This window comes from Rhinatrema bivittatum, chromosome 1, assembly GCF_901001135.1.
Source record: "Rhinatrema bivittatum chromosome 1, aRhiBiv1.1, whole genome shotgun sequence".
NCBI classification, from domain to species: domain Eukaryota; kingdom Metazoa; phylum Chordata; class Amphibia; order Gymnophiona; family Rhinatrematidae; genus Rhinatrema; species Rhinatrema bivittatum.
Window position 1 is genome coordinate 387,518,739 of NC_042615.1, and position 27,490 is coordinate 387,546,228.

Sequence of the window (27,490 nt, forward strand, 5' to 3'; positions counted from 1 at the left end):
GAGAGAAAAACTAGGCACAGGAATAAAGACAGGAGTAGACAATCTCCTTAACCAATGGCAAAGCTGTCAGGAGAGGACCCGAGTAATATAGACCAGCAACAGTATCAGTGCTGCTGTCCTGTCTCCTATGTTTTGTTGCTTCATGTAACAAGAAAGAACTGGTGACTGAAAACATTAGTGCACTTAAATACCGGAAAATAAAGCAGGATTTACCATTATGCATTGTTTAATATGTATATTCATCTTGAATGCACATTGACTATTGAATCCACATTTACAGGTCAGGACAGTCTGTTTCTTTTAAGGATATGCTTTCATTAACTAATTTGTTAATTAACCTCCCCCATCAAAACTGGGATAATACTTGAAGGAAATCCAGTGAACTTTATTCAATGTGTAACTAGAAGCTGGGAGAGCATGATTTATGTAAACAGCAAATGAATTATGTCCTGTATATTGAACATTTTCATTATATGAATGGAAATGTGTGGATTTCCATTCATATAATGGAAAATATTGAGAAAATATTGAGAAAATGTGGCAACAGCCAAAATTTTTAGGTAATATTTTTTTTCCTTATAATTTACTATTTTATGTTTTACTTTCTCTGCTTTTTGTTTTCTCTAATTTTAATGGTGGTTTTTTTGCTTTTATTTCTTTAGTTTTTTAGGTGGTGTAATTGTTTTTGGATTTGTTTAGTGTTTTTTTTTACTTTTTCTTTGCGCCCCTCCTCCAGTCTCTTCCTGCCTTATTCGCATGTCTCCCTCCAACATATTCCTGTCCTTTCCACCTAATTTCATCTTCCAGACTCTGGATCAGGCATAGCTGCATGACCTTGCTGGCAGGTGCAAAAATATAAAATTGCCCAGAGACCTGGTGATTTGAGTTTTTCCACCTCTGGATATGCTGCCCATCAGTGTTTCTCAACCTTTTTTATGCCCAGGACTGATTGGCTGACGTTGTAAGCTGACGTGGACCAACTGGTTGGTAGAGTTGGGAAGAAACCTGAAGAATAAGAGAGGAGGATTTCCCTCCCGTGGCTGAAGAGCATGGAGGTCCCCTCTGAATTTAAGTGTAAGAGTGGGAGATACATTCCTCCCTCTTTAGGAGCCTTCCCCAGTCTCAACCAAGTCACCCCCTGATATTTTAATTATAAGAATTATGAATAAGGAACAGTTCTTCTTGCACCCAGGGCAGGGGCGGGAAAAAATTAGGACTCCTCATTCCTGAAGACATTGGAGCCAGGGGCTAAAAATCCTTACATTGGAGTCAGTTGCAGTAGATGTTGCCCCTTTTAAGAGGCCTGGTGCTTTGAACAGCCTTCATGGTTGTGTGGCCCTACTGGTCACTAGATGGCATAGTGATATCAGAATTGATAAGGGAGCAGTTAATATTGTTAAAATGGGGAACTTTCCAGCTCAAGAAGGTTCCTTCTGGCATGCAAAGGAGTGTGGATGAATCTTGAGTGACAATGTGATCTTTCCCCTAAAGAGGAATATACAATTCTTCCATGTAGAAAAGATTGATATCGGAGAATTGAGTCTCTGGAAGGATTTGGGCCATTGGAGGCAGCAAGTGCTACTCACTGTGGTGCCACTGGGCCAAGAGGGGGCCAAGGAGGAGAAATTGGAGTACTTTAACAAGCCCTCAAAAAGTGACCAAGAGTTGGAAGGAGATGAAAAACAGGAGTCTGAAGAAGAAACGGTCTAAGGAGACCAAGGATGAGCGAAAAACTGAGAAAGATGAAGATTGGAGTAAGGACTAGGGAACTGCATCCATCTAGGGAAGAGGGTGAGTTTCCCTGGAGCCATTCCTTGGGCTGTGTGAGTAACTGGACTATGAGAGGAGAAATTGGGAAAGAGACTTTAATTTTTATGACTGTGACCACAAAGGACCTGGATAAAGATGAAAGAAGAGAAACTGGGAAGGAATACGTGATTGAAAGTGGGGGCTTTGACTTTGGGATTTGCCTTTTTTTTTTTTTTTTGTATTTTTTCTACTGTAATGAACTGTGATTTTTTTGGTCTATGAACTGTTTTCTGGAGACTTCTGCCTAGGAAGTGAAATGTAATTTTGTGAGTTTGAAGTGTTTTTTCCTGATTTTTTTTTTTCTGCTGTATTTAAATGTGGACTGTGAAAGTATTTCTTTATATCTTTTTTTTATGGAATCAGCTTCCTGTTTTGCTTTGAAAGTTGAAATGCGGCAAAATGTTAAAAAAAACCCCCGAAAACCCACCTTTTTAATTAAGTGAACTGTTTTCCACATAACCACAGTCATTCCTTATTACTTATATTATCTTTTTTCGTTGTTGTTGATTTTGTTTATTATTTCTGTGCTTGTGGAAATTTGTAACTATGTTAGGTTTGAGTGTTTTGTACTTTGCCTTATAATTTGATTAACATACTTGTTTTTCTGGAGGTTTTTTGCATTTTATGATTGTAATATTTGGAAGCAGCCTAGAACGTGGGATATAGAGGCCTATAAATATAAATAAATACATTTTTGTTAAACATATCTGTGAAGTAAACTGTCTTTTCTTTTGGAACACAACTTTAGTGTGGACATTGTGTTTTTTTGTGGTATCATTGGCCAAGTTTGGCCTTCTTGATGACCCTGCCCCCAGCTCACAGACCTGAGATGATGTTCCCCACCTCAGATGAGTGAGCCCAGTAGCCCTCCGAGCTGGGAAAGTAGCCCCTAGCGAAAGTGGGGTTATAGCTACCTAGCCAGCAACCCATTGTATTTTTTATATTTACAGAGCTGGCGTGGGGGTAGTTTGAGGTTCATGTGAGCCTAATATTCATGTTTAATTTGGCAGTCCAACTAACTGTTCAGTGCTGGTAGTGGCAAAGAGCTGAAGAGTGCTGAAAGTCAGTCCCCACACCAAGAAGCAGCAGCAGTGTGCAGCACTGTGGGGCCTGAGGCCAAGCTGGGCCCAAACTTTTACAGTCCAGGGTACTCATATGCAGACAATAGGGAAAAAGCACAGGACAGTTTCTATGGCCAAGTCCAAAAACAAAGCACTTCCAAGCAGCATTATCTGAATTATCAAGACAGTTACTTGGTTTTGATTGTAAATATTACTACCGGCATGGAGAGGCAGTTACAACCCTTATCAGAAACATGGGGGTAACCTGCACAGAATGGCAGTTACTACCATAAGAAAATTGCTGGGCAGACTGGATGGACCATTTTGTCTTTTTCTGCTATCATTACTATGTTACTATGTTAAGCCTTTACCATGGCATTTTGGCCTAGAGGTTTAGGGCAGTAGATAATGTCCCACTCATGGATGCATGCGATCAGGTGAGAGTCGGTGTGTCTGTGGCCACAGAGGGTGGCTACAGCATGGGTCTACTTCTTCCTATAGTGAGTGCCATTCCACGGTTAAATAAAAAGACTGCTGGAGACTGCTGTAAATCCATGCACCAGTAATTAAGAAACACTGTATGATGGATCTGTTATAGGAGATGAACAGAGTTTCCAAGATGCACAGCCTTTGTTTTTTCAGGATGATAACACAGCTTCCCCATGGAAGAAATCCTTTGTAGTTTAAATAGTTAATCTAGATGAGCAACAAAGGACTTACACTGCATCTCCTGTTTCTCTGTGGGCCATCCCCTCTGGGCCCTGATTAGGACATATGACAAAAACAAGTCCTTTGACATTCCTAGTATCTCATGCACATGCAGGAGCAGATCTGTCATTGCTTGCAGCATCAGAACTCTAGGTAGTGAGTAGAATATTAGAGTCTTGATACTTCAACAGTATCATCAAGAGCAGTAGACTAGGTTGCAATTACAGTAGACTAGGCTGCAGTTACAGTATATGTATTCAATGAAAAACTCCAACAAAGTATTGGGAGTTACATCACTTGCAGAGTAGAGTTATCCGTGATGAGTAACCTCAGTGGGAGCTTGTGTTATGTCCGGATTGTGACAGCTAGTGCTTCATGATCACTCAGTAGATGTCAATGTGTTTGAGTAGTAAATGATGTGCTGACTTGGCTACATCTGATATCACACCCATGCCATATGTTGAAGTGACAACTTTCCATCATTGCTTATGAGTAATTGTTTCAGACAATAGTGCTTCCTTGTGGTGGCTCATGCAATTCCACCATGTTTGTGGGGAAACTTGGTGATTATGGTCTGTTTTTTCAAGAAACTCTGATTAAAAGTTGAGGAGATCAAAGAAAGTTTTCAGTTACTTCTTGGAATGAGCTGAAGGGGCTAGAGGTCTCAGGTCTTCCTCATTTGTCATTGCAGTAACCAAACAACTCTTACTTTGTGAACACCAAAAACAAAAATGCTTGCCCATGTTTAGGTGTAAACCAGTCTTTTCTCTCCAACAGCTGCTATACAGATGTATCTTAAGAACTTTATTCATTGTGGCCTTATAGTCACTATCAAGAAGGCACTAGGAGGGTGCAAACCCCAGGGCAAATCAGATGGAGAGGGTACCCCTCCCTCTTAATATTGAAGTTGAAGATTGGGTGGGCACATTCCTCCTCAGTTCAAAGAATTGGGTGGGGAGGGTCCTGCTCCGAAGATTAAATAGTGACTGAAGTTGAAGAGAAGTGTGGGGGGCCCTTCTCTTTTTGTTCCTGCTGCCACTGAACTGTGATGAGATGTTCACTACCACCGCAACTCCAGACCTGCTGAGTAACATTGGAAGGCATCAGGGGGCGCGGCTACCATGATGCCATGTTGCCAAGGGCACTCACCTCAATTTGTACCTTTCCCTCCTCAGAGATGCTCCGTCTTGTTACTTCACTGAAAAAATGCATGTTGCCCTCTCTGGAAATATGATTGGCTCTAGTATACGAATGAAATGCTCTCAGGCCTCGCATCACATCTCAACTGAAGCCCAAATGGAACATTGCATGCTGTTGGTCTAATTGTTGTCACTGAGGGGTCCAGCACTTTGAGATTCTTGGTGTTTGGTAAATCCACAGTTCTTCTGCAAAGACTTTGGAAAAACCATTGAGTGTGGCCTTGTCTGGATCCTCCTTAACTTCATGATAGCAGCTCCTTACAGTTGAATTCCAAGTACTTGAACCATTTCTTCCCAGGAGGCCTGAATGGTTTCCAGTTGTGGCCAGTAGCATTAATGATGTTTGATGCTTACTCAGAATGCAGGATGTTGCAATACTCGTGTCATTTTTCTGGTACTCATGCAGTTGTAAGTGTGAATGGTACTCATGCAGTTGTAAGTGTGAATGTCATCATGATTATAGTGCTCAGTATTTTGCTTTGACAATGACAGTGGAAATAGCTGTTAACCAAAACAGGTAGAATATGATTTCAAAAAGGATCATTAGGCCCATCTAGTCTTCCCACTTTTCTTCCTGCTGCAATTCCATAGACCCCACCAGAACTCTAACTTTCCCCTCACTTCCTCTCAACCATGGATTTTCTCTGCTTATTCCAATATTTCTTTAATTCCATTAAAGTTTGTATCTTCACCACCTCTACAAAGAGTCCATTCCATGAATCCACCATCGTTTCTGTGAAGAAATAGTTTTGGATGTTGCTGTGACCTCTAATTCTAGCACATTTTGTCCTCTGTAAAAGATTTGCTTCCTGTGTCTTATTTATATCTTTGAGGTATTTGAAAATCTCTATCATATCTCCTATCTCATCTCATATGGCTTTTGGTGTAGGTCTTGCACCATTTTGATAGACTTTCTTTGAACTGCAACCTGCATCTCTATATCTTTTCAGAGGTAACAGCCAACAATATTGGACACAACACTCCAGGTGAAGTCTCACCGGCAACCGGTACAGAGGCATTATTACATCCTTTTTTTTCTAATGATTGTGTCTCTCCCTGTGTATCTTGAAAACACTTCATCTCACCTGGTGCTACACTGGGAAGCACAATCGTTTAGTGCTGTGGATGCTTTCATGTACTGCATAGAATAAATATTAGCCTGAGATGATTCAACTAATTCCATAATGTATATGGCGAAGGCCTTTGGCTGCTAATGCAACCCTTATTTCTTCCTTGATATCTTGAATTTTATGTGGTAGGCACCCTGAATGCCACCTTTAGGCTTACAAAAGTAGAACTCTGAATTTTCATGAATTTGGTATATGTTTTCCTCTAAGCAGAAACAGAATGACATAGAGTTGCCTTCTCTTGAGTTTTCAGTGTTGACAGGTGATTAAATCCGCAGTCTGTAAGATTCATGGACCATTGTTGCTGTGAGAAGGTTGGCTCAGCCTACGGGGTTTGCCCCATAGGCACTCACTGACAGCTTGCGGAGCTATGCAGGGAAGAGACGAGACAGGAGCTTCACCTATACCAACCCCTTTTCCCTTGGGATGAGCCCTTGAGCTCCAGGGGCCAACAAGTCTTAGATGAGTCTCTACAGAAGTGGCATAAGCGCAGGTCCAGGGCCAGACTAAGGTCAGAGGCAGGCATCAAGTAGAAAGGTCAATGTCCAGACAGGGGTCAGTGGCAGGTAGTGAACAAGATCCAGAAGTCAGTCTGATGGCAGGCTTAGGAGACAGGGAGAAGGACTGACACAGCAGGGCAGGCAGGGAGGCAAGGGCTGGATAAGACGAGGCAGGCAGAGAATCAGGAACGCAGGAATTAGAAAGCAGCCACTCATGCTACATACAAGATGCAGGTGACCTGTTGCTGAGGTGTCTGCTGGGAGTCTGTGGTGGACTTTTATACCCGGAGCAGGTGATGTCAGCAGGCACCGAAGCCCAATTTCCCGCCTCTGGCCCTTTAAGATGTGATGCCCGCCATGCGCACGCACCTATGAAGACTGCCAGGAGGGGCTGGAGCATGGCGAGGAGGAGTGACATTGGAAGGAACATCTGAGCTGGGTCCTGTTTGTGCACATACTAGACACACACAAACAGTGTGAACCACTTCCTATGCTAAGCTGAAGAAAACACTTGTCATGGAAATACTGCAGCTTGGACCTGCAGAATTCTGAGCATTGCCTGAACCATTAGCAGATGTACTAAAATTCTTTGTAAGGTTTGTGAACCCTGGTAGCTGTGGGGAGGTCATCCCAGAGAGCTGGCAGGAATATGCTGGTGTGAGACTGGTCTGGGGCTTCACCTATACCAGCCTCTTTCCCATTAGGTTGAACCCTCAGGTTCTGGAGGCAGCAGGACTTAGGCAAGAGTCTCATGAAGGGTAGCAATGAGAGAAGTCCCGGTTGTAACGAGGGTCAGAGGCAGGCAGAAGAAAAGAATGATCATGGTACGGGCTGAGGTCAAAGGAAGGCAGCAGGCAAGAATGGTCAGGGTACAGGCTATGGTCAGATCCAGTAGTCAGTTCAAGGAGAGACAAGGGGACTCAAAGGATGAGGAGACCAGGATAGGAGGACAAGGCAGGCTGGGCTAGGAAAGATAAGGCAGGCACTGGACCACAGGATCAGGAGTTCGGAGCAGCAGCTCACCACTGCAGGAATGCAAGCGACCCATTGCTGAGGTGTCCTCTTGAAGTCCAGCCCATCCTTATGTAGGGGGAGCGTGGGACATCGTCAGCAGGCACCAGATCAGCACTGGTCCTTTAAGATGCACTGTGCGCCATGCACGCACGCACGCCTAGAAGGAGTGCCAGAGTGATCAGGAGCAATTTCTTGCCTTAACATTGGAGCTGCTGTCTTGGCTGGGGCCTGCATCATTCGGGCGGCATCAGAGGTGAGTGCTGCAGCTCGTAGGGCCTGACCATGAGCGGTGAAACATAAGTCTTTTTTTGCTGTTGTTTTTGAGGGGGGCAGAGCACCTCCAGGTCATTTGAAACCTGCCTGAACTCAGGTGACAATGCAGCGATTCTTTATTTTCAGTTGTCCAGAATTTTCTCCCTTATATTTAACCCTCTCCCTCCTTTTTCCTTTATTATATCACCCCTCTATTACACAGGCAGCAATAAGCCATTGCCAAAGGGGATGTCTTGTTGAAATGGGTATATAATGATTTTTATGTTTGCTTCAAGTTCCACTGTAGCAATCAATCATATTCCTGGGGGAGAACGAGCAAGACAAATGTAATCTGTTTATACATAGACTTCCTAGTATTACAAAGGGACAATTGTAAGTTGAAATGGCACGGAGTATGAAACATAGAGCGTTTTCCCCTGAAAGAGGTAAATCTGCTGTCTGAAGAAAAGGTCTGCCTTGAGATGATGATTCACACAAATAAACAGTGAATCCAGGCCTTTCCAAACTCCATAATTTCACAGTAAGAAGATTTATGGCTATGAAGCGCAATGTTAAAAGGAATTCCTTCTTTCTCTGCTTTTATCCATTGTAAGTGTCAATGCATTCTAAAAACAATTATGTAAAGATCTTCTGAAGAAAAGATTTTTTAACTGTGTAATGTGTTTGTATTCTTAGTTATATTTAAGTTAATATTGATTGAATAGACTTTAGTTCTGTTGTATAACTTCTGGGAAGCTAAAGTATATTTTTTTCTTAAAAGAATTAAAAGTACCCAAAGGAACAGTAAATTATGAAAGAAACATCCTAAAAATGAGTTATATACACTGAATCATATTTTAAGACCTGCTGTTGTACTAGCTATTCTTTATTGTAAATAGCTAAAAGTTCCTCTGATTTTAAGATAAATTTCAAGAGCAAAAAATAGATGGAAAAATAATGTGCACGGGTATAAATCTGTGGGTGTGGGTGTGGGTGTGGGTGTGTGATGGGCAAAAGCCAGGTGGCACCATTTTGAAAAATGGTGGCTTTTGGGCCTGGAGCCTAGGGGACATTCTGAGCCCCCGTTGGGCCACCAGGGCTAATTTTGTGAGGAGGAGAGGGTCCAAGTGGTAAGGGTCTTGGCCTCCAGGGCCCGGATTCTTTTGGCCTAATGCCAATTTATAACTTTTTTTTTTTTTTACATTTTGACAATGGGCTGCCTCTAAAGGCGGTAGGGGAGGAGATGGAGGTCTATGAAGACCCTGGGGATTTTTGACTATTTTTGGGGGGTGCACATGCAAATTTTGCCAAGTGGGAAGAGTTTGGGAGGAGTTTATGAAAATGAGGGGTGCTTAACGTTGCGTGCGATAATGTACACTATCGTGGGCTAAAACAGGATTTGTGATAAATATTGCAAATCCAGTTGAGAGATAGAGAGTGAGACACATATTAGGCAACTTTTTATACCACAGTAAGAGGGGCCATTCTGAACTCTGGGATTTAGGTTTTGGTAGTAGCCTAGGTTTTGGGGGGCAGTTTTACATGCACGGTCAGAGGTACGAACAGCACCACCACCATATATATTTCTCTGTGGATCTAGGGGCCCCTGTCTCTGGTTGGCAGTACCCTATGTCTTCACTCACTGTCTTCTTTGTCCCTCTACCACCACACCCAATCCTGTTTTCTCTACTCCCTCCCATAACTTCCCCAACCTGCTGTTATTTTTCACGTCCTAGTCCCTCAGTTCACTCCCCCCAATCCCCTGTTTTATTTTCCTTCCTTATTCACCTTTACCAGTGTGGCCTGGTATTCTAGCATAAGACTGAATTATTGTAATAGTAGTTTTTCTGGAGGGTTGTATTTGTTCAGAGGTTTCCTTGTAGCATATACTGTTAGACCTTTTTCTGGTTGTGTCTTTACAAATGTTTTAAAACTCCCAGCTTTATTTATTAGAATTATTTGTATGCTGCATTATCCACCATTCTAAGCAGCTCACCTGGCTTAGATCAAAATATATAGGGCATACTCAACTTCTTGTTTATTCAGGAACATTTTGAATTTGTATTGAAGAGGTTTTGGCCTTTTCTGGAAAATCATAAATTTTTTTTAGGTTACTTATAAGGCCCATGATCTGCAGTAGATCTCTGATGGATGAATATACTTATACCTTCAAGATTTTCAGCTCTTCGAATTGGTGCAAGTCTTTTTTAAGTTAAACTGTGGTGCAGATAGTATACCTGGCAAAGCCACCAGAGACAGTTTTGTGGGCAGTGTGAGGGCTGCCTTCTGGAACTAGCAGTCAGGTTCAGCTGCACAATAGAAAGCAGTCTGTGCGTCAGAAGTAAACAGTACCTTATTGTCTGCATTCAGTGCAGCCATACAGCATTGTCAGAAATCCAGGATGCAGGACCAGTTGAACGAAACTCAGCTGGCAAAAGTATTAATGCTCAAGGCTGAGGGAAAATTCATTCATTGTAATCTTAGTAAAATATTATTTTATTACTATTTTAAAAAATGTATTAATGGTAAATCCACAGAGTTGCCATACCACACACAGGTGTGCCCTGCTGACAGCAACATCTTATAATACTATAAGAGTGTAAACCCCTTTCTCAGGACATTCACTGTAGAAGGCAATGGACCACCTTTGAGTACTGCAGAGTAGGGAAAAACTGGCTGCAGATCTGCTCAGGATTCTCCCTGCAGGGGACAGCTCAGTGCTGTAAGGCCCAAGGGGATCACCACAGTCTGTCAATAAAAGAAGTCCACACAATGGGCATCATTCCAAAATAAAATAAGACTTTACTGTAGTAAAAATAATGTATAACAGTAGGAAAAAGTATAGGCAAAACTGTTCTACACAAAAACCAATCAACAGTTCCAATTAGAGAAAAATCAATTTCTCAGGCTGCTTGAGTAAGAATTTGGACCTCCTTTGTGCCCTATGGGTTTTCTTTCCCCTAGTATCCCACTTGGAACTCAATATCCTCATCTCCCACAGACAATCAGCATCACAATACTTGTTTGGTTGCACTCCCAGATGAGTCATTCTCTTTTTGAACTTGGAAAGTAACTCTTCTGAGCACTGCTTGCTGAGATCCTCCAATCAACATATAGGAAAGCAAATACACTCTCTTATGTGGAGAGAAAAGGCAATCTTTCATCTCCTCTCCTGGAGCCCTAGAGAGCACAGCTACTTGCTGCCTCTCTGCACGTGCAGTCAACAACTCTCCAGGGACTCATAGTGTCCCCTTTATAACCTTAAAGCAAATGCCCACCCTTTTGGGGACAGACTGGAACTATCTCTCAGAAAACTCTTTCCCCACTGAAAAGTGCTCTTGCTGGAAATTTCTACATTCTAAACCTATGATGAAAGTCTGGAGGGTTTCATCCAAGCACTATAGATCAGTGCTGCTATAGGCTGGTATTATCCTAGGACAGCAAAAGCAGAATGTGAGAAGCCCAGCTAATATGTATTGTAAAGACAATATCCCTACAAAAAAAAAAACTCCAATCTAGAACTTGCCATGCTGAGTGCCAGAATTGATAACACTTCCATGGGTGGTCATGCTCCAATATAAGATGGTAGTTCTGCCATAGGTTAACAGCTGAACATTGCAAAATGGCTCAGAATCTGAGCTGCATAAGAACATAAGGTCTTTCTTACTGGGTCAGACCAAAGGTCCATCAAGCCCAGTATCCTGTTTCCAGCAGTGGCCAATCCAGGTCACAAGTACCTGGCAGTATCCCAAAATGTTGTTAGATTCTATGCTGCTTATCCCAGAGCTAAGCAGTGAATTTCCCAAAATCCACCTTAATAATAGTACATGGACTTTTCTTCCAGGAAATTATCCAAAACTTTTTTAAACCCAGCTACACTAATAGTTCTTATCACATCCTTGGGCAGCCAATTCCAGAGCTTAATTATGGTCGAATAAAAAAAAAAAGTCTCTTATTTGTTTTAAATGTATTTTCTAGTAACTTTGTTACATATCCCCTAGACTTTGTACTTTTTGAAAGAGTAAACCACCGATTCATGTTTACTCATTCCACTCCACTCATTATTTTATAGACCTCCCCTCAGCCATCTCTTCTCCAAGCTGAAGAGTCCTAACTTTTTTAGCCTTTCCTCACAGGGGAATTGCTCCATCCCCCTTATCATTTTGGTTGCCCCTCTCTGCACCTTTTCTAATTTTGCTATATCTTTTTTGAGATGTGATAACCAGAATTGCACACAATACTCAAGATGAGGTCGCACCATGGAGCAATACAGAGGCATTATGATATTCTCTATTTTCTTCTCTATTTCTTTCCTAATAATTCCTACCATTCTATTTGCTTTCTTTACCCCCACCGCACACTGAGCAAAGGATTTCAATATATTATCTATGATGACACCTAGATCTTTTGCCTGGATGGTGTCTTCCAGTGTAGAACCTTGCATTGTGTAGCTATAATTTGAGTTGCTCTTCCCTATGTGCATTATTTTCTATTTGTCCATATTAAGGAGCTAATTTTGAAAAGGATTTACATGTGTAAAACTAGGTTTTACATGCACAAGTGGACTTTTGAAAATTGCTACTTTTACGCATTTCTCCGGCAGATCTTACTCAATAAGAATAAACTCATCACAATCCAAAAAAATCCCCCTCCCACATGGTGTACACCAAGGATCATCCCTCTCTTCCACCCTGTTCAATATCTACATGCTCCCCCTCTGCAAGCTACTTTCCAATAGAGGTCTAACCTACTACATATACGCAGATGACGTACAGATTCTGCTCCCCCTTAAATCATCCCTTGAAAACACTCTGAAAGCCTAGGATACCTACCTAGCGGATATAACTCAACTCTTCACACAACTATCACTCTCGCTTAACCATAAAAAAACTGAAATCCTACACATAACAAACCATGCCACCCACAATCTCAAACCCCTCAACACAATAATCTCCACAAACCAACAGTTAACCCTTTCAGCCAGAAACCTCGGCATCACCATGGACGCAGAAATCAACCTCAAAAAGCATGTCAACACCATCATAAAAAATGTTTTTTCAAACTCCAGATCCTCAAAAGACTCAAACCACTTCTCTTCTCTCATGACTACAGAACCGTCCTCCAAACCTTAATATTCTCAAAGCTCGATTATTGCAACTCCCTCCTACTCGGCCTCCCTGCTGCCACGACCAGACCACTCCAGCTACTGCAGAATGCAGCAGCCAGATCACTCACAAACAAAAAAAAATCAGACCATATCACCCCCATCCTCAAGGACCTCCACTGGCTACCTATCACCTTCTGGATACAACAAAAAACTCTTTCAATCATCCATAAAACTCTACACAGTGACAAATTGGACTGGCTAAGCACGCCCCTATGCTTCCACATATCTCAACGAAACCTCCGTTCCTCCATCACCGGTCTTCTCCCCATCCCCACCCCAAAAGAAGCACATCTAACCACAACAAGAGAACGCTCACTGTCCGTAGCAGGGCCGTCACTTTGGAACAACCTTCCAGCACAACTGAGAACTGAATCCTCCACTCAGCTCTTCAAGAAACACCTAAAAACGTGGCTTTTCAGACAAGCCTTCCTCCAATGACTCAACCCCCCAATCCCCACCCCCCACCCCCACCCCCATCCCTGCGTCCTGTACCCGCCACCCAATGTCTTAAAATTTCCCCGCCCTTCATCATTTATACCCCCTCAAGCATCCCTTCTTTACCCTCGTTCCACTTAGTTGCTCATTTACAAGTTAACCATGTTACAGACTAGTTATGTTTATTATGTTTCAGTGTAAGAAATAAGAAACCCCCCCCACACTTATTTCAGTTCTGTTCTTCTGTAAACCGATGTGACATCACTGATCTAATGTCGGTATATAAAAATGTATAAATAAATAAATAAATTTAGGGGTACATTTTCAAAAAATATGCGCGTGCGTCCGTGTGCGCGCACTTCCCAGCGTGCACACCTGGACGCACAGTTTTATAACATGCGGGCACTGGCTCCTAATTTAATGGACTGGCTTTCTAGATTGAGAGAAACTTTGTCGAGGCTGTTCATAGTCACCCTAAACATTCTAAACTATCTGAAAGGTAAAGAATGTCTGTAAAATAAAAATGAAACATTTTGTAGTTATGATCATTACTTTTGGACAATCGGAGGACACTTGGAATTGCTGGACCTTTAAGACTCTTTCACCTATAAAACTTTGTGCCCTGTTATTCAGCACCACTTAGCCGGATAAGTGTCCACTTATCCGGCTAAGTGGCAATGGCTGAATATCTAGCTGCGCTGAGCAACTACCACTTAGCTGAATACGTATCTGGCTAAGTAGTTAATCAACTAAGTGATGGGCAGGAAGAGTTACTTATCCAGCTGATATTCAGACTTATCCGACTAACTTTAAACTTATCTGGGTATGTTCAGCAGTACATCCATGCCACTGAATATTAGGGATGTGCAGAAGCAAAAAATGTTTCAATTTTTCCATTTGTTTCATGGGAACCTAAATTTATTTCATTAGTTTCAAAATGAAAAAAACAAATTTGTTTTTATGCTCTATTTGTTTTTTCATTTGCCATTAAAGTCGGTGGGGGAAACATTGCAGCCTATTTTTAACTCCAGAACTGGAGTTTTCTAATCAATTCTCATTAAACTTGTGGGAAGAAATCATCAGAAAGTGGAAAGATCTCCAAGATACCTAGATTGTGGCAAAGTGGCACCAAACATTTGGCATGAATAGCCTAAAGCTCTATAAAGGGGTACCAGCATTGGCAGGAGTTCTCAAAGGTATAAAAGAGAAGCAAAAAAGAACATAAGAGTCGTCAAACTAGGTCAGACCAAAAGTCCATCAAGCCCAGCATCCTGTTTCCAACAGAGACCAATCCAGGTCACAAGTACCTGGCTGGATTCCAACGGGTAGATAGATTCCAAGCTGCTTATCCCAAGAATAAACAGTGGATTTCTGCAACTCCACCTTAATAATGGTTAATGGACTTTTCCTCCAAGAACTTGTCCAAACCTTTTTTAAATGCAGCTATACTAATAACGTTTGCCACATCCTGTGGCAACAAATTCCAGAACTTAATTATGCGTTGAGAAAAAAATATTTTCTCTTATTAGTTTTAAATGTTTTTTGTCATTTGACAGCAACAGGCTGTCAAATGTTTAAACATTTGACAGCCTGTTGCTGTCAAATGTTTTACTGTTTTTTAAACTGTTACATGTAAAGCCTGTTGCTAATTTGTTTCACTGTAAACCGAGGTGATGTATGTCTATACGTACCGCGGTATAAAAGAATCTATAAATAAATAAATAAATGTATTACCTAGTAACTTCATTATATGTCCTCTGGTCTTTGTACTTTTCAAAAGAGTATTTATTTTATTTATTTATTTGCTTTTATATACTGACATTCGATCGAGATATCACATGGGTTTACATATAACTGAACAAATAATGCAAGATCTGCTTATTTTACATTGTAACGTGATAACTTGTATAAGAGATAAAGAGTAAACGACTGATTAACGTTTACTCATTCCATTCAAATCATTATTTTATACACTTCTATCATATCTCCCCTCAGCTGTCTCTTCTCGAAGCTGAAGAGTCCTAACCTCTTTAGCCTTTCTTCATCGAGGAATTGTTCCATCCCCTTTGTCATTTTGGTCGCCCTTCTGTGTACCTTTTCTAATGCTGCTATATCTTTCTTGAGATGACTAGAGCTGCCCACAATACTCAAGAAAGATAGCGTAGAAAGAATACTCCAAAGCTTTAAAAGAGGGCATCAGTAACAGTGGCATGAACTCTTGATGGCAGCATCAGAGGCAAAGTGCACCAAAAGAGGTATCAGCATCCTAAGGCACCATGAAGTGGAACCAAAGCAGAAAAGGTAACAGGAAAATCCCCAAGGCACTGACAAAGGGACCAAGCAGCACAAAGAGTAGCATCAAGACACCAAAGCAACATGAGGTGCAAAGCAGCTCTCAAAGTAGCAGGGGCACTTTAAGGTTTAAGGTCTGGGATATTGGCAGAAAGAACCCAAGGTATAAAGTGTAGGCATGGCAGCAAGGCCAAGTGGCACAAGGACCCCCCTGTATATAGCATAAGGGGTAAATCAGCAAGGTAGCATGGAATGGGAGATGCCATTCATTCTGTTGAAGCACACTTGTCAAGTGTCAGATTCTGCACAAGAAAATGAACTGTGATGAGTATCATTTTCTTGAAATAAATATTTGATCTATCTGCTAAGTGGAATTTTGATTTTCTTGTGAAATGAGACTTCTGAAGGAAACTGTTATCACATTCAGAACATGCAAAGGCTTTCCTAGCATTTGTGAGATTTGCTATATTCAGAAAGCTTTGATAACATTTCCTGCTTGAACTTGATCTGGCTGCTAGGTGGAATTTTTATTTTCTTGTAAAACAGGCTAGCTGAATGAAACTACTATCACATTTAGAACATGTGTTTCTCTCGTCTGTGTTTTCTGTTCTGTCTGTATTTCTTCTGCTTTTGTGCATAATCCACCCCAGTGTAATCAACAAACAGGGTAGGAGAACCAGGCTGGGACTGTGAACAGGTAGAAGAAAAAGAAGAACTCTAGAACATATTATTTGTGGGTTTCACACAAATAATAAAAAGCCCAACCCACAAAGCAGGCCACACGTTGGACCTTATTTTCATTAATCAGTGTATCTTGCCCCCGGATTCACCCTCTTGTTTTCCTGTCCCTTGGACGGACCATCAAATTATTAACACGGCACTCAAACTCTCAGGACATCCTCCCACTTCATTCCCAAAAACCACTATTCAATTCAGGAAACCCTGTTCCACAGACCTTCTCAGCAACCATCTCTCTAATGAATTATCTCAACTTGATCTCTCCAACGCTTCTACAGCCATATCTTCATGGTGCAACATCACCAATAAAATCGCTGATCTAACCTGTCCTTCAATCACCAAAGTAGTACAACCTTCGCTTGACAACAGGAAACCCTGGTTCACCACTGAACTGAAGCTGCTTAAACAAGAACTAAGAAATAAAGAACACACATGGAGAAAAAACCCATCCCCCACAACATTAGCTGTATACAAAACCACTCTCAATGCCTACAGGATCAACATTCTTAAAACAAAGAGAGATTTTTTCTCTAAAAAAATACATCATTTCATCTTTGATTCGAAAGCACTCTTCTCCTACGTTTCTGCCCTCACTAAACCATCCCCTCCTACCATTCCAGATGATCAAGCTCTCAACAAAGCCTCCGAACTAGCTGATTACTTCAAGGAAAAAATTGATAAATTGACTGTCTCTTTCTCTTCATCTAGTTCTTCTCCTCCATCTCCACCCAATACTCCACCCAAACTAAATACGACTCTAGAAACTTTCGAAACCACATCAGCTCTTGAGATTGAAAATATTCTCAAGAAAATGAAACCATCCTCTCATCCCTTAGACACAATTCCAAACAACCTCCTCATCGCTATAAGGAATACCATTTCAAAGCCAATTGCCAATATCATTAATTGCTCTCTTTCCCAAGGTCTAGTTCCTGACCAACTTAAACTAGCAATTCTTAAACCTCTTCTTAAAAAACCTAATCTTCCGGCCACAGATCCAGCTAACTTCCGCCCAATAGCCAATTTGCCAATGATCGCCAAAATTATGGAAAAGATAGTCAATAGACAACTATCAGAGTACCTTGAAGAAAACTACATTCTTGCACCTTCCCAGTACGGTTTTCGTAAATCGTTAAGCACTGAATCCCTACTTATCTCTCTCACCGACAATATTCTAACTAATATGGATAAAATACAACCTCACCTCCTTATTCTTTTAGATCTCTCTGCGGCCTTTGACACTGTCAACCATTCATCTTTATTACAAGGTCTGATAGACATAGGCATTAAGGAAACAGTACTCAGCTGGTTCAAGTCCTTCCTGGTTAATAGACAATTCAAGGTAAAGATAAACAACAAAGAATCACACCCGGTCCCAGCAAATCAAGGAGTCCCTCAAGGTTCCTCCCTCTCTCCAACCCTTTTCAACATTTACCTTCTCCCTCTCTGTCGACTTCTTAAAAATCTAAACCTAACACACTACATTTACGTGGATGACATCCAAATAATCATCCCAATCTCAGAATCCCTTCACAAAACCTTGATTCACTGGAATAATTGCTTGCAACTAATCAATCATCTTCTATCCAGTCTCAGCCTCATTCTCAACAACAACAAAACAGAGATCTTAATTATCAATCATGACGTTAATAACAATCTAATATACCCAGCTGTCCCACTCAATTCTACCACTCCTACAATTAATCATTCACCATATGTACGTGATTTAGGCGTTATGATAGATAATCAGCTTAACTTCAAAAAATTTATAAGCACCACCACTAAAGACTGTTTCTATAAACTTCTTGTCCTGAGAAAATTGAAACCACTTCTCCACTTCTATGATTTTCGGATGGTTCTGCAAGCCATTATACTAACAAAAATTGACTATTGCAACTCGCTCCTTTTTGGCCTACCAACCTCATCCATCAAACCCCTCCAGATGATTCAAAACTCTGCAGCTAGAATCCTTACCAATACGAATAAAAGAGACCACATAACCCCCATACTAAAACTCCTCCACTGGCTGCCTATTAAGCAAAGGATTCTCTATAAAGTATACACAGCAATTCATAAATCTATTTACAACATATCCCCACTCCACTTAAGCACCCAACTACGTTTTCATTCTTCAACTAGACCTATCAGAGGAGCTTATAAAGGCACACTCTATGTTCCTTCAACAATATCCTTACATCGGAAACGTTCCATTTCTTTAGCAGGACCTGTCCAATGGAACATGCTCCCACCAGACATCCGCCTTGAGATCTGCTTTGCTTCCTTCAAAAAGAAAATTAAAACCTGGCTCTTTAGCCAAGCTTTTCCAGAACTTTGATTATTTTTTACCTCCAGCTATCAAGATTTTCTCACCATCTCAATCCCTTTTGCAGATCACAGTTATCTTAGACAATTACGCCTTATTTTATGATTTGATTTCTCAGAGACTTTACAACTTTATCAGTGTTATTATTCGAATCTGTTTTCCATGTTTTCCAAGTTCTATAACCTTGTTATATGTACCACCTCTTGGCATAATTTTTATGTTTCAATGTAAACCGATGTGATCTGTATTTTAATACAGGAACACCGGTATATAAAAATCTAAAAAATAAATAAATAAATATTCTGTTGTAATAGTAACCTATATCTTTTCTCTTTTTTCACATTTTTGTTCTGAGGATAAAACACCCCAGTGCAACTAAGAAACAAATCAGAAGGGAAAACTAGGCTGAGATCATTGTAGAGAAAAAAAAACAAAGAACCATACAACTTATGGAGTGGGGGATGAGAATTATTTTTGTAATTTTTTATTTTGCTTTCCTGGGGAAAAATTAACAACCCAATACAACCAAGAAACAAATAATAGTAAACAACACGGAGGCACAAAAACTCCCATGTTGAAACATGATAGCCATGGCAGACAGGCAGAGTGGTAACAGTCAGGCCCCTGTGGTGGTATATGGGGCATGGCAGGTAGGCAGAGTATTAACAGTAAGGCCTCTGTGGTGGTATATAGGGCATGGCAGGTAGGCAGAGTGGCAGCAAGGCCTTCATGGTGCTTTCAATTCTCTTGCCACTCACATGGAAAAACTGCAAACCCAAGCAAAAGGAGGTTGCATTCCAGAAAGACCTGCCTTTCCGTCTATTGTAGCACCAGCATGAACGATGAGGGCTCACAATGTCCCCTCTCAAACCACTTAGTATAGTCATTGCAGTGACAGTTCTTGGCCAGGGGCCATGCACTAGGGCAGGAGCATTACAATTATAAACTCTAAATCCAGACATTAGGGTTTCAACACTGTAGAATGACTGACTTCCTCCAGGCCCCTCCCTGCACCCCAGAGTTGTGAGTGCTGTCTCCACTGCATCCTCATCCCCAGCATAGACTCAGCAGGGGTTTTCATAGCATGAGCTGGAACAATCAAAACACGGAAAAGAGTCGTCTAGTGTTTAATCGAGGCTAATTTAATAAGAGAAAACGACGTATCCCTTTCATCCACAATGTGGATAAAAACTTTCCTGTATCAGGTGTTAGTGGTGTTTCCTTTTACTATTGAGGACTGTTTGAATAAGCAGTATGATAAGAAGCTGAGGTCCACCTTTAAAGTGTGTCATGCAAAGGAGAGAACACAGGCTGCCCCATCCCTGACCTTCCTCAAACACAGTTTTCAGTTCGATTGTTGTACCCCATCCACTGAGTTTACAGTTCCGCTCGGTGCCCAAGCCTTTTACTTTCCAAGAATGAGCACCACCTCAGTCCATCGGAATGAGGCAGGCGGGGAACATTGTTTATGGTAGCATCTGCCAAGTTTTCACTATTTATCTTACTTAAAAGTCAGCACTGTAAAGTATTAATTAGAGTACAGTCATTTATGAGCCATACTTGCCTTATGGTTTCTTGTTACCAATGAATTGTTTTTTCTAACACTTTGGCTTTGAACTAGGCCCTAAATTAGTGAACCACCCAGAAGACAGTTGTTTGGCTCAAGCATTTCATCACAAGAAACTTTTTTTTTTTTCCATGTGGTCTAATCTTTCCTTATACCAGTGGCTTCAGAAACTTCATGGCACTCATGGGGTCACCTGGCATTAGTGTAGATCAAGAGTCCCCAAACCATGGCTCGATGTGGCCCATGCCTGAATTTCATCCGGCCCCCATCAACAACAGAAGAAAGAGCTTGTTCTGGCCCACAGCAGTGGTGACAGGAGCTTGATCTGGCCTTCAGTGGTAGCGGTGGGAGCATCACTACCACCAGCTCAGATACTTGAAGACAGAAGTGTGGCAGCACATCAGAATGGCATGGGTGGAATAAGCCCTTTGCAAGGTGTCACACTCAGGGGAATGTGAGCACTTGGATTGCTGGGGAATTGATACTCCCAGTTCATGAAACCAGGACCAGGCCCCCACAGGCAGCAACAGATATGCCTCAGGCTGGAATGCTAAGAAGGCGACTTCACCTGTACCAGCCTCTTCCTCCTCAGGTTGAGCCTTTGGGTTCTGAGGCTGACAGGATTTGGGGCAGAGATCCACAGAGACAATATCCAGGCAGAGGGTCAGGGCAGTCAGAGATCAAGCAAGGTCTGTGTCCAGGCAAAGGTCAAGGCAGGCAGTGAACAAACCAGGTCAGAAGGCAATCCAGGTCAGCAACAGAAGAACAGTCTGAGGAAAGGTTAACAGGAGAGGCAAGGCAGGTCAGGGCAGGAAAATAAGGCAGGGCTGGACAAAGGCAGGAACACAGAAAGGCAGGGCTGGACAAAGGAAGGAATACAGCAGAGCAAGGCTGTACAGGGCACCACACACTGCAGGCAATAGCATAGCAGGAGACCAGTTGCTGAGGCACTGGCTGGGAGCAGAGGACTTGCTTATATAGCTAGACAGGATGTGATATCATCAAACAGTGCCCCAGGAAGTACCAGTAGCACAGCCTATAAGAGGGACGTCTGGTGCAGGAAGTGCTATACACGGCTCTTGGAAGCTGCACGGAGTGGGATGCTGTGCTGGAGGTGCTTGGAGGTAAGGGGCGTTAACTAGGCTGGCACTGATTGCCTATGTTATTCATAGCTGGCGTTAATGCTGCTTATGCAGGTGGAGCCACTTGACCCAAAGAAAAGGAGAGAGGTTCAGCAAAGACCTAAGGAGTTTTTGGCCACTGAGGAAAGCACTGGCAGTATCCAGCTGTGGATTAAGCACTGGCAGTATCCAGCTGTGGATAAGCAGGGCTGCCAAGAAAAGCCAGGTAAGGATGGTGGTTCTTGGAGCTGCCAACCGTGCTGTGGGGCAAGTGACATGGACGTTCCCCTAAGGATGCAGACTTTGGAAGCACGGAGTAGAGAAAGCCTCATTATTATAACCCAGATACCAAGTCTGAGTGTCTCTCCCTGGATTAGAACATCCAGAGAGGGTTGTTTTGCAAATACCAAAAATCTGTCATGGTGCAAGAGAGGGGAAAAGAGATCAGAGGTGGGGGAAATGATGAGAAAAGGGAAGGAAGTAGAGTGGGAGAAAGAATGGGGAGAGATGTGTAAGTGACAAGAGTGCATACACAATCCCACCATCCATCACCCTCTCTGGTAGATATTGGGGAAGTGGAGAAGGGCGAGGGCAAGTTTGCTGGGGGTATGGCAGGATTGCTGACACTTTAACTGTCACCCCTGCCCCCTGCTCCCGCCTCCCCCAGCACGTCAAATCATTAAAAAAGCCAGATATGTGTCCCCCCCCTCCCCCACACTTTCTGGCCGATTCTGTAAAAGTGTGTGGGAAAACGGGTGCTCAGTGTTGAGCACCCACTCTCCCACGTGTGCCTAGCCACCTCTCCCGGGCACGCGATCCTGTATTTAAATGAGGGGTCGCACTAAAAGGAGGCGCTAGGGACAATTACGCGCCCCTAGCGCCTCCTTGGCCCAGGAGAGGCGGCTGTCAGCAGGTTAAGAAAACAAACACTCAATTTTACGAGCATCCGTTTTCCGAACCCAGTGACAGCCACGGGTTAGGAGCATGGATGCTCGTAAAATTGAGTGTCTGTTTTCTTAACCCGACCTGCCGGCACTTTTACAATTTTTTTATTTTTACCTTTTGGTTCCTCCGACTTAATATCGCTACGATGTTAAGTTGGAGGATATACAGAAAAGCAGTATTATTTGCTTTTCTGTACACTTTTCTAGCTGCTCAGAAATTCGTGCCTGCCCAAGGGAACGGCTGCCCATTTTTTTTGCCAGTATCCCGGGCGAATAACTAATAGCCTCATCAACGTATATTTGCATGTGACGAGCACTGTTAGTTTCGGCGGGGGTTGGATGCGCATTTTCGACGCGCCAAATCCCTTACAGTATAAGGGATAGTGGATATGCGTCGAAAACGCGGTTCCAACAGCGGGTTAAACAGTGCGCTCAGCTACGCGCACTTTACAGTATCAGCCTGTTCCTCAGCAAACAAATCCAAGGGTCACCCTCCCTGGCTCAGCAAACTCTGAGAAGGACCTCCCCACCCCCGGCACTCTCGGTTATTTGGAATCTCTGTTGTGGGAGAGTGGTTTGGTGTCCTCATGACATTCACCACTGTAGAACGATGTATTATTCAGTCTGGGATTGCATAGCATGGCTGTTATGCTTGAAACGCTTACCAGATCACCAGATCCAGGTAAGAGGGAGAAAGCAAAGGAAAGCAGAAAGTGGGATTTAGGAAGAAGATCAAGGGAATAAGACTAAAGAGAAATAGTGAAAGGAAAAGAGAGATGGGGAACAAGGAAGGTGTAATATTTATTTTATTTATTTATTTATTTAAGGTTTTTATATACCGGCATTCATGATAAAATCACATCATGCTGGTTTACATTAAAACAGTGGTGCATAGAAAGAAAAAACAAACTGGAACTGTAGTGCGGAAGAAAGCAGTTACAAAAAACAGGGATGCTTAAACTGGGAGAGGAAGGAAAAAGAAAAGGTTAATAGCATTTTAAATATTTACAACGAACAGTTAAATGAGTTGGTTGTGTTATAGAACTTGAAGTTGAAGGACATTAGTTGGAGTCCGGGAAAGCTTGTTTGAAGAGCCAAGTCTTAAGTCTCTTCCTGAAGGTTGGGAGGCAGGGTTCCTGTCTTAGGTCTGGGAGGGATGGAATTCCATAAAGGGGGACCGGCGGTAGAGAGGGCCTGATCTCTCAAGGTAATATGTCTAGTGGCTTTGGTTGGAGGAACCTGGAGTGAACCTCTGTATGCGTCTCTGGTAGGTCTTGAAGAATTGTGTAAGAGGAGAGGAATTTGCAGGTCGATAGAAGTATGTTGATGAATGATTTTGTAGATAACGAAGATGGATTTGTAGAGAATTCTGAAGTGCACTGGCAGCCAATGAAGGCTTTTTAGGATAGGGGAGATGTGATCTCTTCTTCTGGTGTTAGTTAATATTCGTGCTGCCGCATTTTGTACCATCTGAAGCGGTTTGGTATAGGAGGAAGGGAGACCTAGTAGGATAGAATTGCAATAGTCTAACTTTGAGAAAACTAATGCCTGAAGGATTGTTCTAAAGTCCTGCAAGTGAAAGAGAGGTCTTATCCTTTTCAAGACTTGGAGTTTGTGAAAACAGTCTTTGGTAGTTTTGTTGATAGAAGCTTTCAAATTCATCCGATTGTCAATTAAAACTCCAAGGTCTCTCAGTTGTGTGGATTGTGGGATGCCAGGGTGAGTGGAAGTGATGTTACTGTTCTCGGGAGAGATGAGCAGGAGTTCGGTTTTGGAGGAATTTAATACTAAGTTTAGACTAGTGAGGAGGAGTTTGATTTGTTGGTGGCAGTTTAGAGAAGAAGATACAAAAAGAAGTAATCCAACACCATGAAAAAAAGGCAGAGAGAAAAAATCACAGGTGATAAGATAATTATAGTATATACCTACCATCTGTGACTTTCTTTTTTCTGTGAGAAAGGAGTTTCACGGGCGGAGGACAGGAGAGAATGTACATCGCTTCTGCCCCCACTAAACACCAGGGGCCTGATATTCAGCCGCATCTGGCTAAGTTACAAGGGATATTCAGCGGCACGGCTATGCTGTTGACTATCCGCACACAAATCGCTATTTAGCTGGATAAGTTATATCCAGCTAAGCTAGATCAGCTCTATGGCTACTTATCTGGTTAACTGGATGAGTAGAGCTGCCCTGATCCACCCCCTGTTTGCCCACCTTTTATGCGGCTAAAAGATAGCCGGATGCGTCACTCATCTGCTATCTAAAGGCTGCTGAATGTACCCAGATATTCAGCATCCTGCTAGATAGCTGGATAAGTGACTTATCCGGCTATCAAGCTCTGAATGCACTTTGAATATGCCGCCCCAGGGTTTCACCATTAGCGTTCAGGGGAATCCAATGGTGGGCTAAGGGGGGGGGGGGCAAATTTATTTGTTTCCAATCAGGGAGGCAGGGCCTAAGGGGCTCTTTACTTTTCACTTTTTTTGCTTCAAGTGCCCAGTGTGGGAAGGAGACTACCAGGTTTATTTTGGAAGCAGGCCTGGAGTAGGCATGGGGGCTCTTTAGCCCCTTTAAAAGGTGGTGGCTCTGGGATGTGGGACCATCATTGTGTGACATGCCGTTGGGTAGCTAAGCCACAGTATTTTTCCCTGGCAGTAGAGAGACTGAAGGAGCTTAAAGATGTGCTTTCTTGGAGAAAGAAGGGGTAGAGGAGAGATAGAGCAAACATTGGGGAGACCAATATTTAGTGCAACTTAGCTGGATAAATAGGAACTTATTCAGCTATGTGGCAGCCGCTGAATATCACTTCTAAGTTAGCCAGATAAATTACCGGTATATCCTGTTATCTTAGATAGCTGGATATCTTTGAATTCTGGGCCCCAAATGTCTAACAAAAAGCATTTTTTTTCAGTACAATAAAAAGCTCATGGACAAGTGATCACCATATAAAGATGAAGGTAGTGAAGCTCAAAAGGAATGAGAGAAAATACTTATTTACTGAAAAGGTAGTGGGCACCCAGAACAGACTTCCAATGGAGGTGATAGGAGCCAAAATAGTGGCAAAATTCAAACACGCGTGAGACAGACACTAAGGGACCTTAGTGGCAGGGGCAGGAAGAAGATCAGAGATGGAGTAAGCCCTATGCCAGCACAAATAGGAGATCAAGTGATTTGTATTTCCTACATCTGTGTTTCTAAACCTGTAGCTATTCACTTTGCCTTTTAGATAGCTAATAACTATAATAAAGGGCAAATTTTTAAAGGGCCGCGCGTGTAAAAATCAGGATTTACATGTGTGGCCGGGCCCTGCGCATGCCACATGCATTTTCAAAAGGGACTGGCCACTCGCGTTAATCTGATACATGCACTGGTGCCGAGCCCTGAAAAAGGGGTGGACCGTGCGGCGTGGTCTGGGCGGGGAGGGACAGGGGCCGGCTGGGCTAGTGGCCATTAACCACTGTTCTGGGAAAGTGCATGCCGGCAGCCAGCCAGCGCACGGAAGTTGCTTCTGCTCCGATGGAGCAGTAAGTAAAAAAAACAAAAAAAAAATGGGGATAGTTAGGGTTAGGTTAGTGGTCAGGATGGTGAGGAGAAGAGGTAGGAAGAGTAGAGTTAGGGATAGAAAAGTTCCCTCTCAATTGCGCTCCTTAATTGGAGCGGACTGGGAGGGAACTGGGGAAGGCCCGATTGCGTCGCCATGCATAATTTACTAAAATTCACCCCCACTGCGCGGCCAACGGATTTTATAAATTGCGCACTCCGGCACACGCGTGTTATAAAATAGGCACATCCATGTGCGTGTGCCAGGAACCATGCACACATGGACGCGCAGTGCGCTCCTTTTAAAATCTACCCCTGAGAGTTTAGAATTTAGAAGTAACTTTTCCAAAGCTGATGCTTGCTATAACACATCAGAGTCATGGTTGAAAAATGGGACCCTGAATGGAGCTTTAGAAACAAAACTACTATGGGATTGCACCTGTTAGATCTTTGGCTTGAAGATGCAACCCTTTTCAGAGGAAGCTTGTTTTCCATATGTATGGTCCAGGAGTAACTTTAAAGGAACAATGTACCTTATGAATCTTGTAGGTGTAGGACAATGATAAAACATTCATACTTTGCCACTCTGCAGTTGCTTACTGATTATTTAGATGATGGCTGTTGTAGTGCAATGGTTCCCAAACCTGTCTTGTTGACCCCACAATCAGATTTTCAGTATGAGCATAATATAAAGTCTATTTATGAAAAAGTGCTAACACATGTTGTTAGCAATTAGGCCCCACTGCAATTAATGGAGCCTATTTGCTAATAACGTTTTCAATATGCTAGCACATTTTCGTAAATAGATCCCTAAATATGCATGAGATATATTTGTAAAGATTGAGTCTCTAGTGTATGCAAATTAATCTCATGCATATTCATTGTGGATATCTGGAAAACCAACTAGCAGGGGGATTCATGAGAGGTGTTAGTGTGTGTAATGTTTTTTAATGTTCTCCAAAAGAAACAACTTTCTTTTCTGCTGGGTCTCTTTAACAACATCTGTAAATAATGCAAATTTTGGCCCAAAAAGGACCCATCTTTAAGACGAAAGAATAAGTTCATCATCCATTGCATATCAAATTATATTGTCTATTATATAGAAATTGTAATTAATATAGAATTTTTAGTTGAGCAATTGTTAACATTCAGGAAGCACTAAAAGATGAATTTTAAAAGCTGGGTGCACTCCAAAATCAGGAGATGGGTGCACATCTAGCACAGGCACCTGTCCACCCGAAATAATAAGCTGCACATGAGTAGCGATGTGCGAGTATCTCACATTGGGAAAAAAAAGAGAGAGAATGTGGGCGTCCCGGGACAGGGCCAGTAGATATGCGCACAAATAGCTACGCTCCTGGGCACGCGCCCAGGTATATTTCAGCACAAAGTTACTTCTGCTATGGAGGCGGTGCTCATCTTTATAAAACTATTTCCAGGCATCTATGGTCTGGATTAACTGGGAGACATGCAGGCTGGAGTCAGGGGGGTTTGGATGAACCTAGCTCCACATGGCAAACTGGTGGACAAACCAGGGAAACGGGTCATGGGCTGGACATGTGTCTGTTATAAAACTCCCTCACTTGTGTGTCCCAAAGCTGACTTATGGTGCATGTGTGCACCCAAGTTTAAAATTAGGGACACACATGCACGCACCAGGGCTATTTTGTAACATGCGTGCACATGTACATAT

The 27,490-nt window shown here is 42.4% G+C and overlaps 1 protein-coding gene across 8 annotated transcripts in view; it reads left to right on the forward strand.

Moving 5' to 3' along the window:
* Window positions 1-27,490, forward strand: part of RBPMS (RNA binding protein, mRNA processing factor) — a 589,352-nt gene that overhangs the window by 397,496 nt on the left and 164,366 nt on the right. The window lies entirely within an intron of this gene.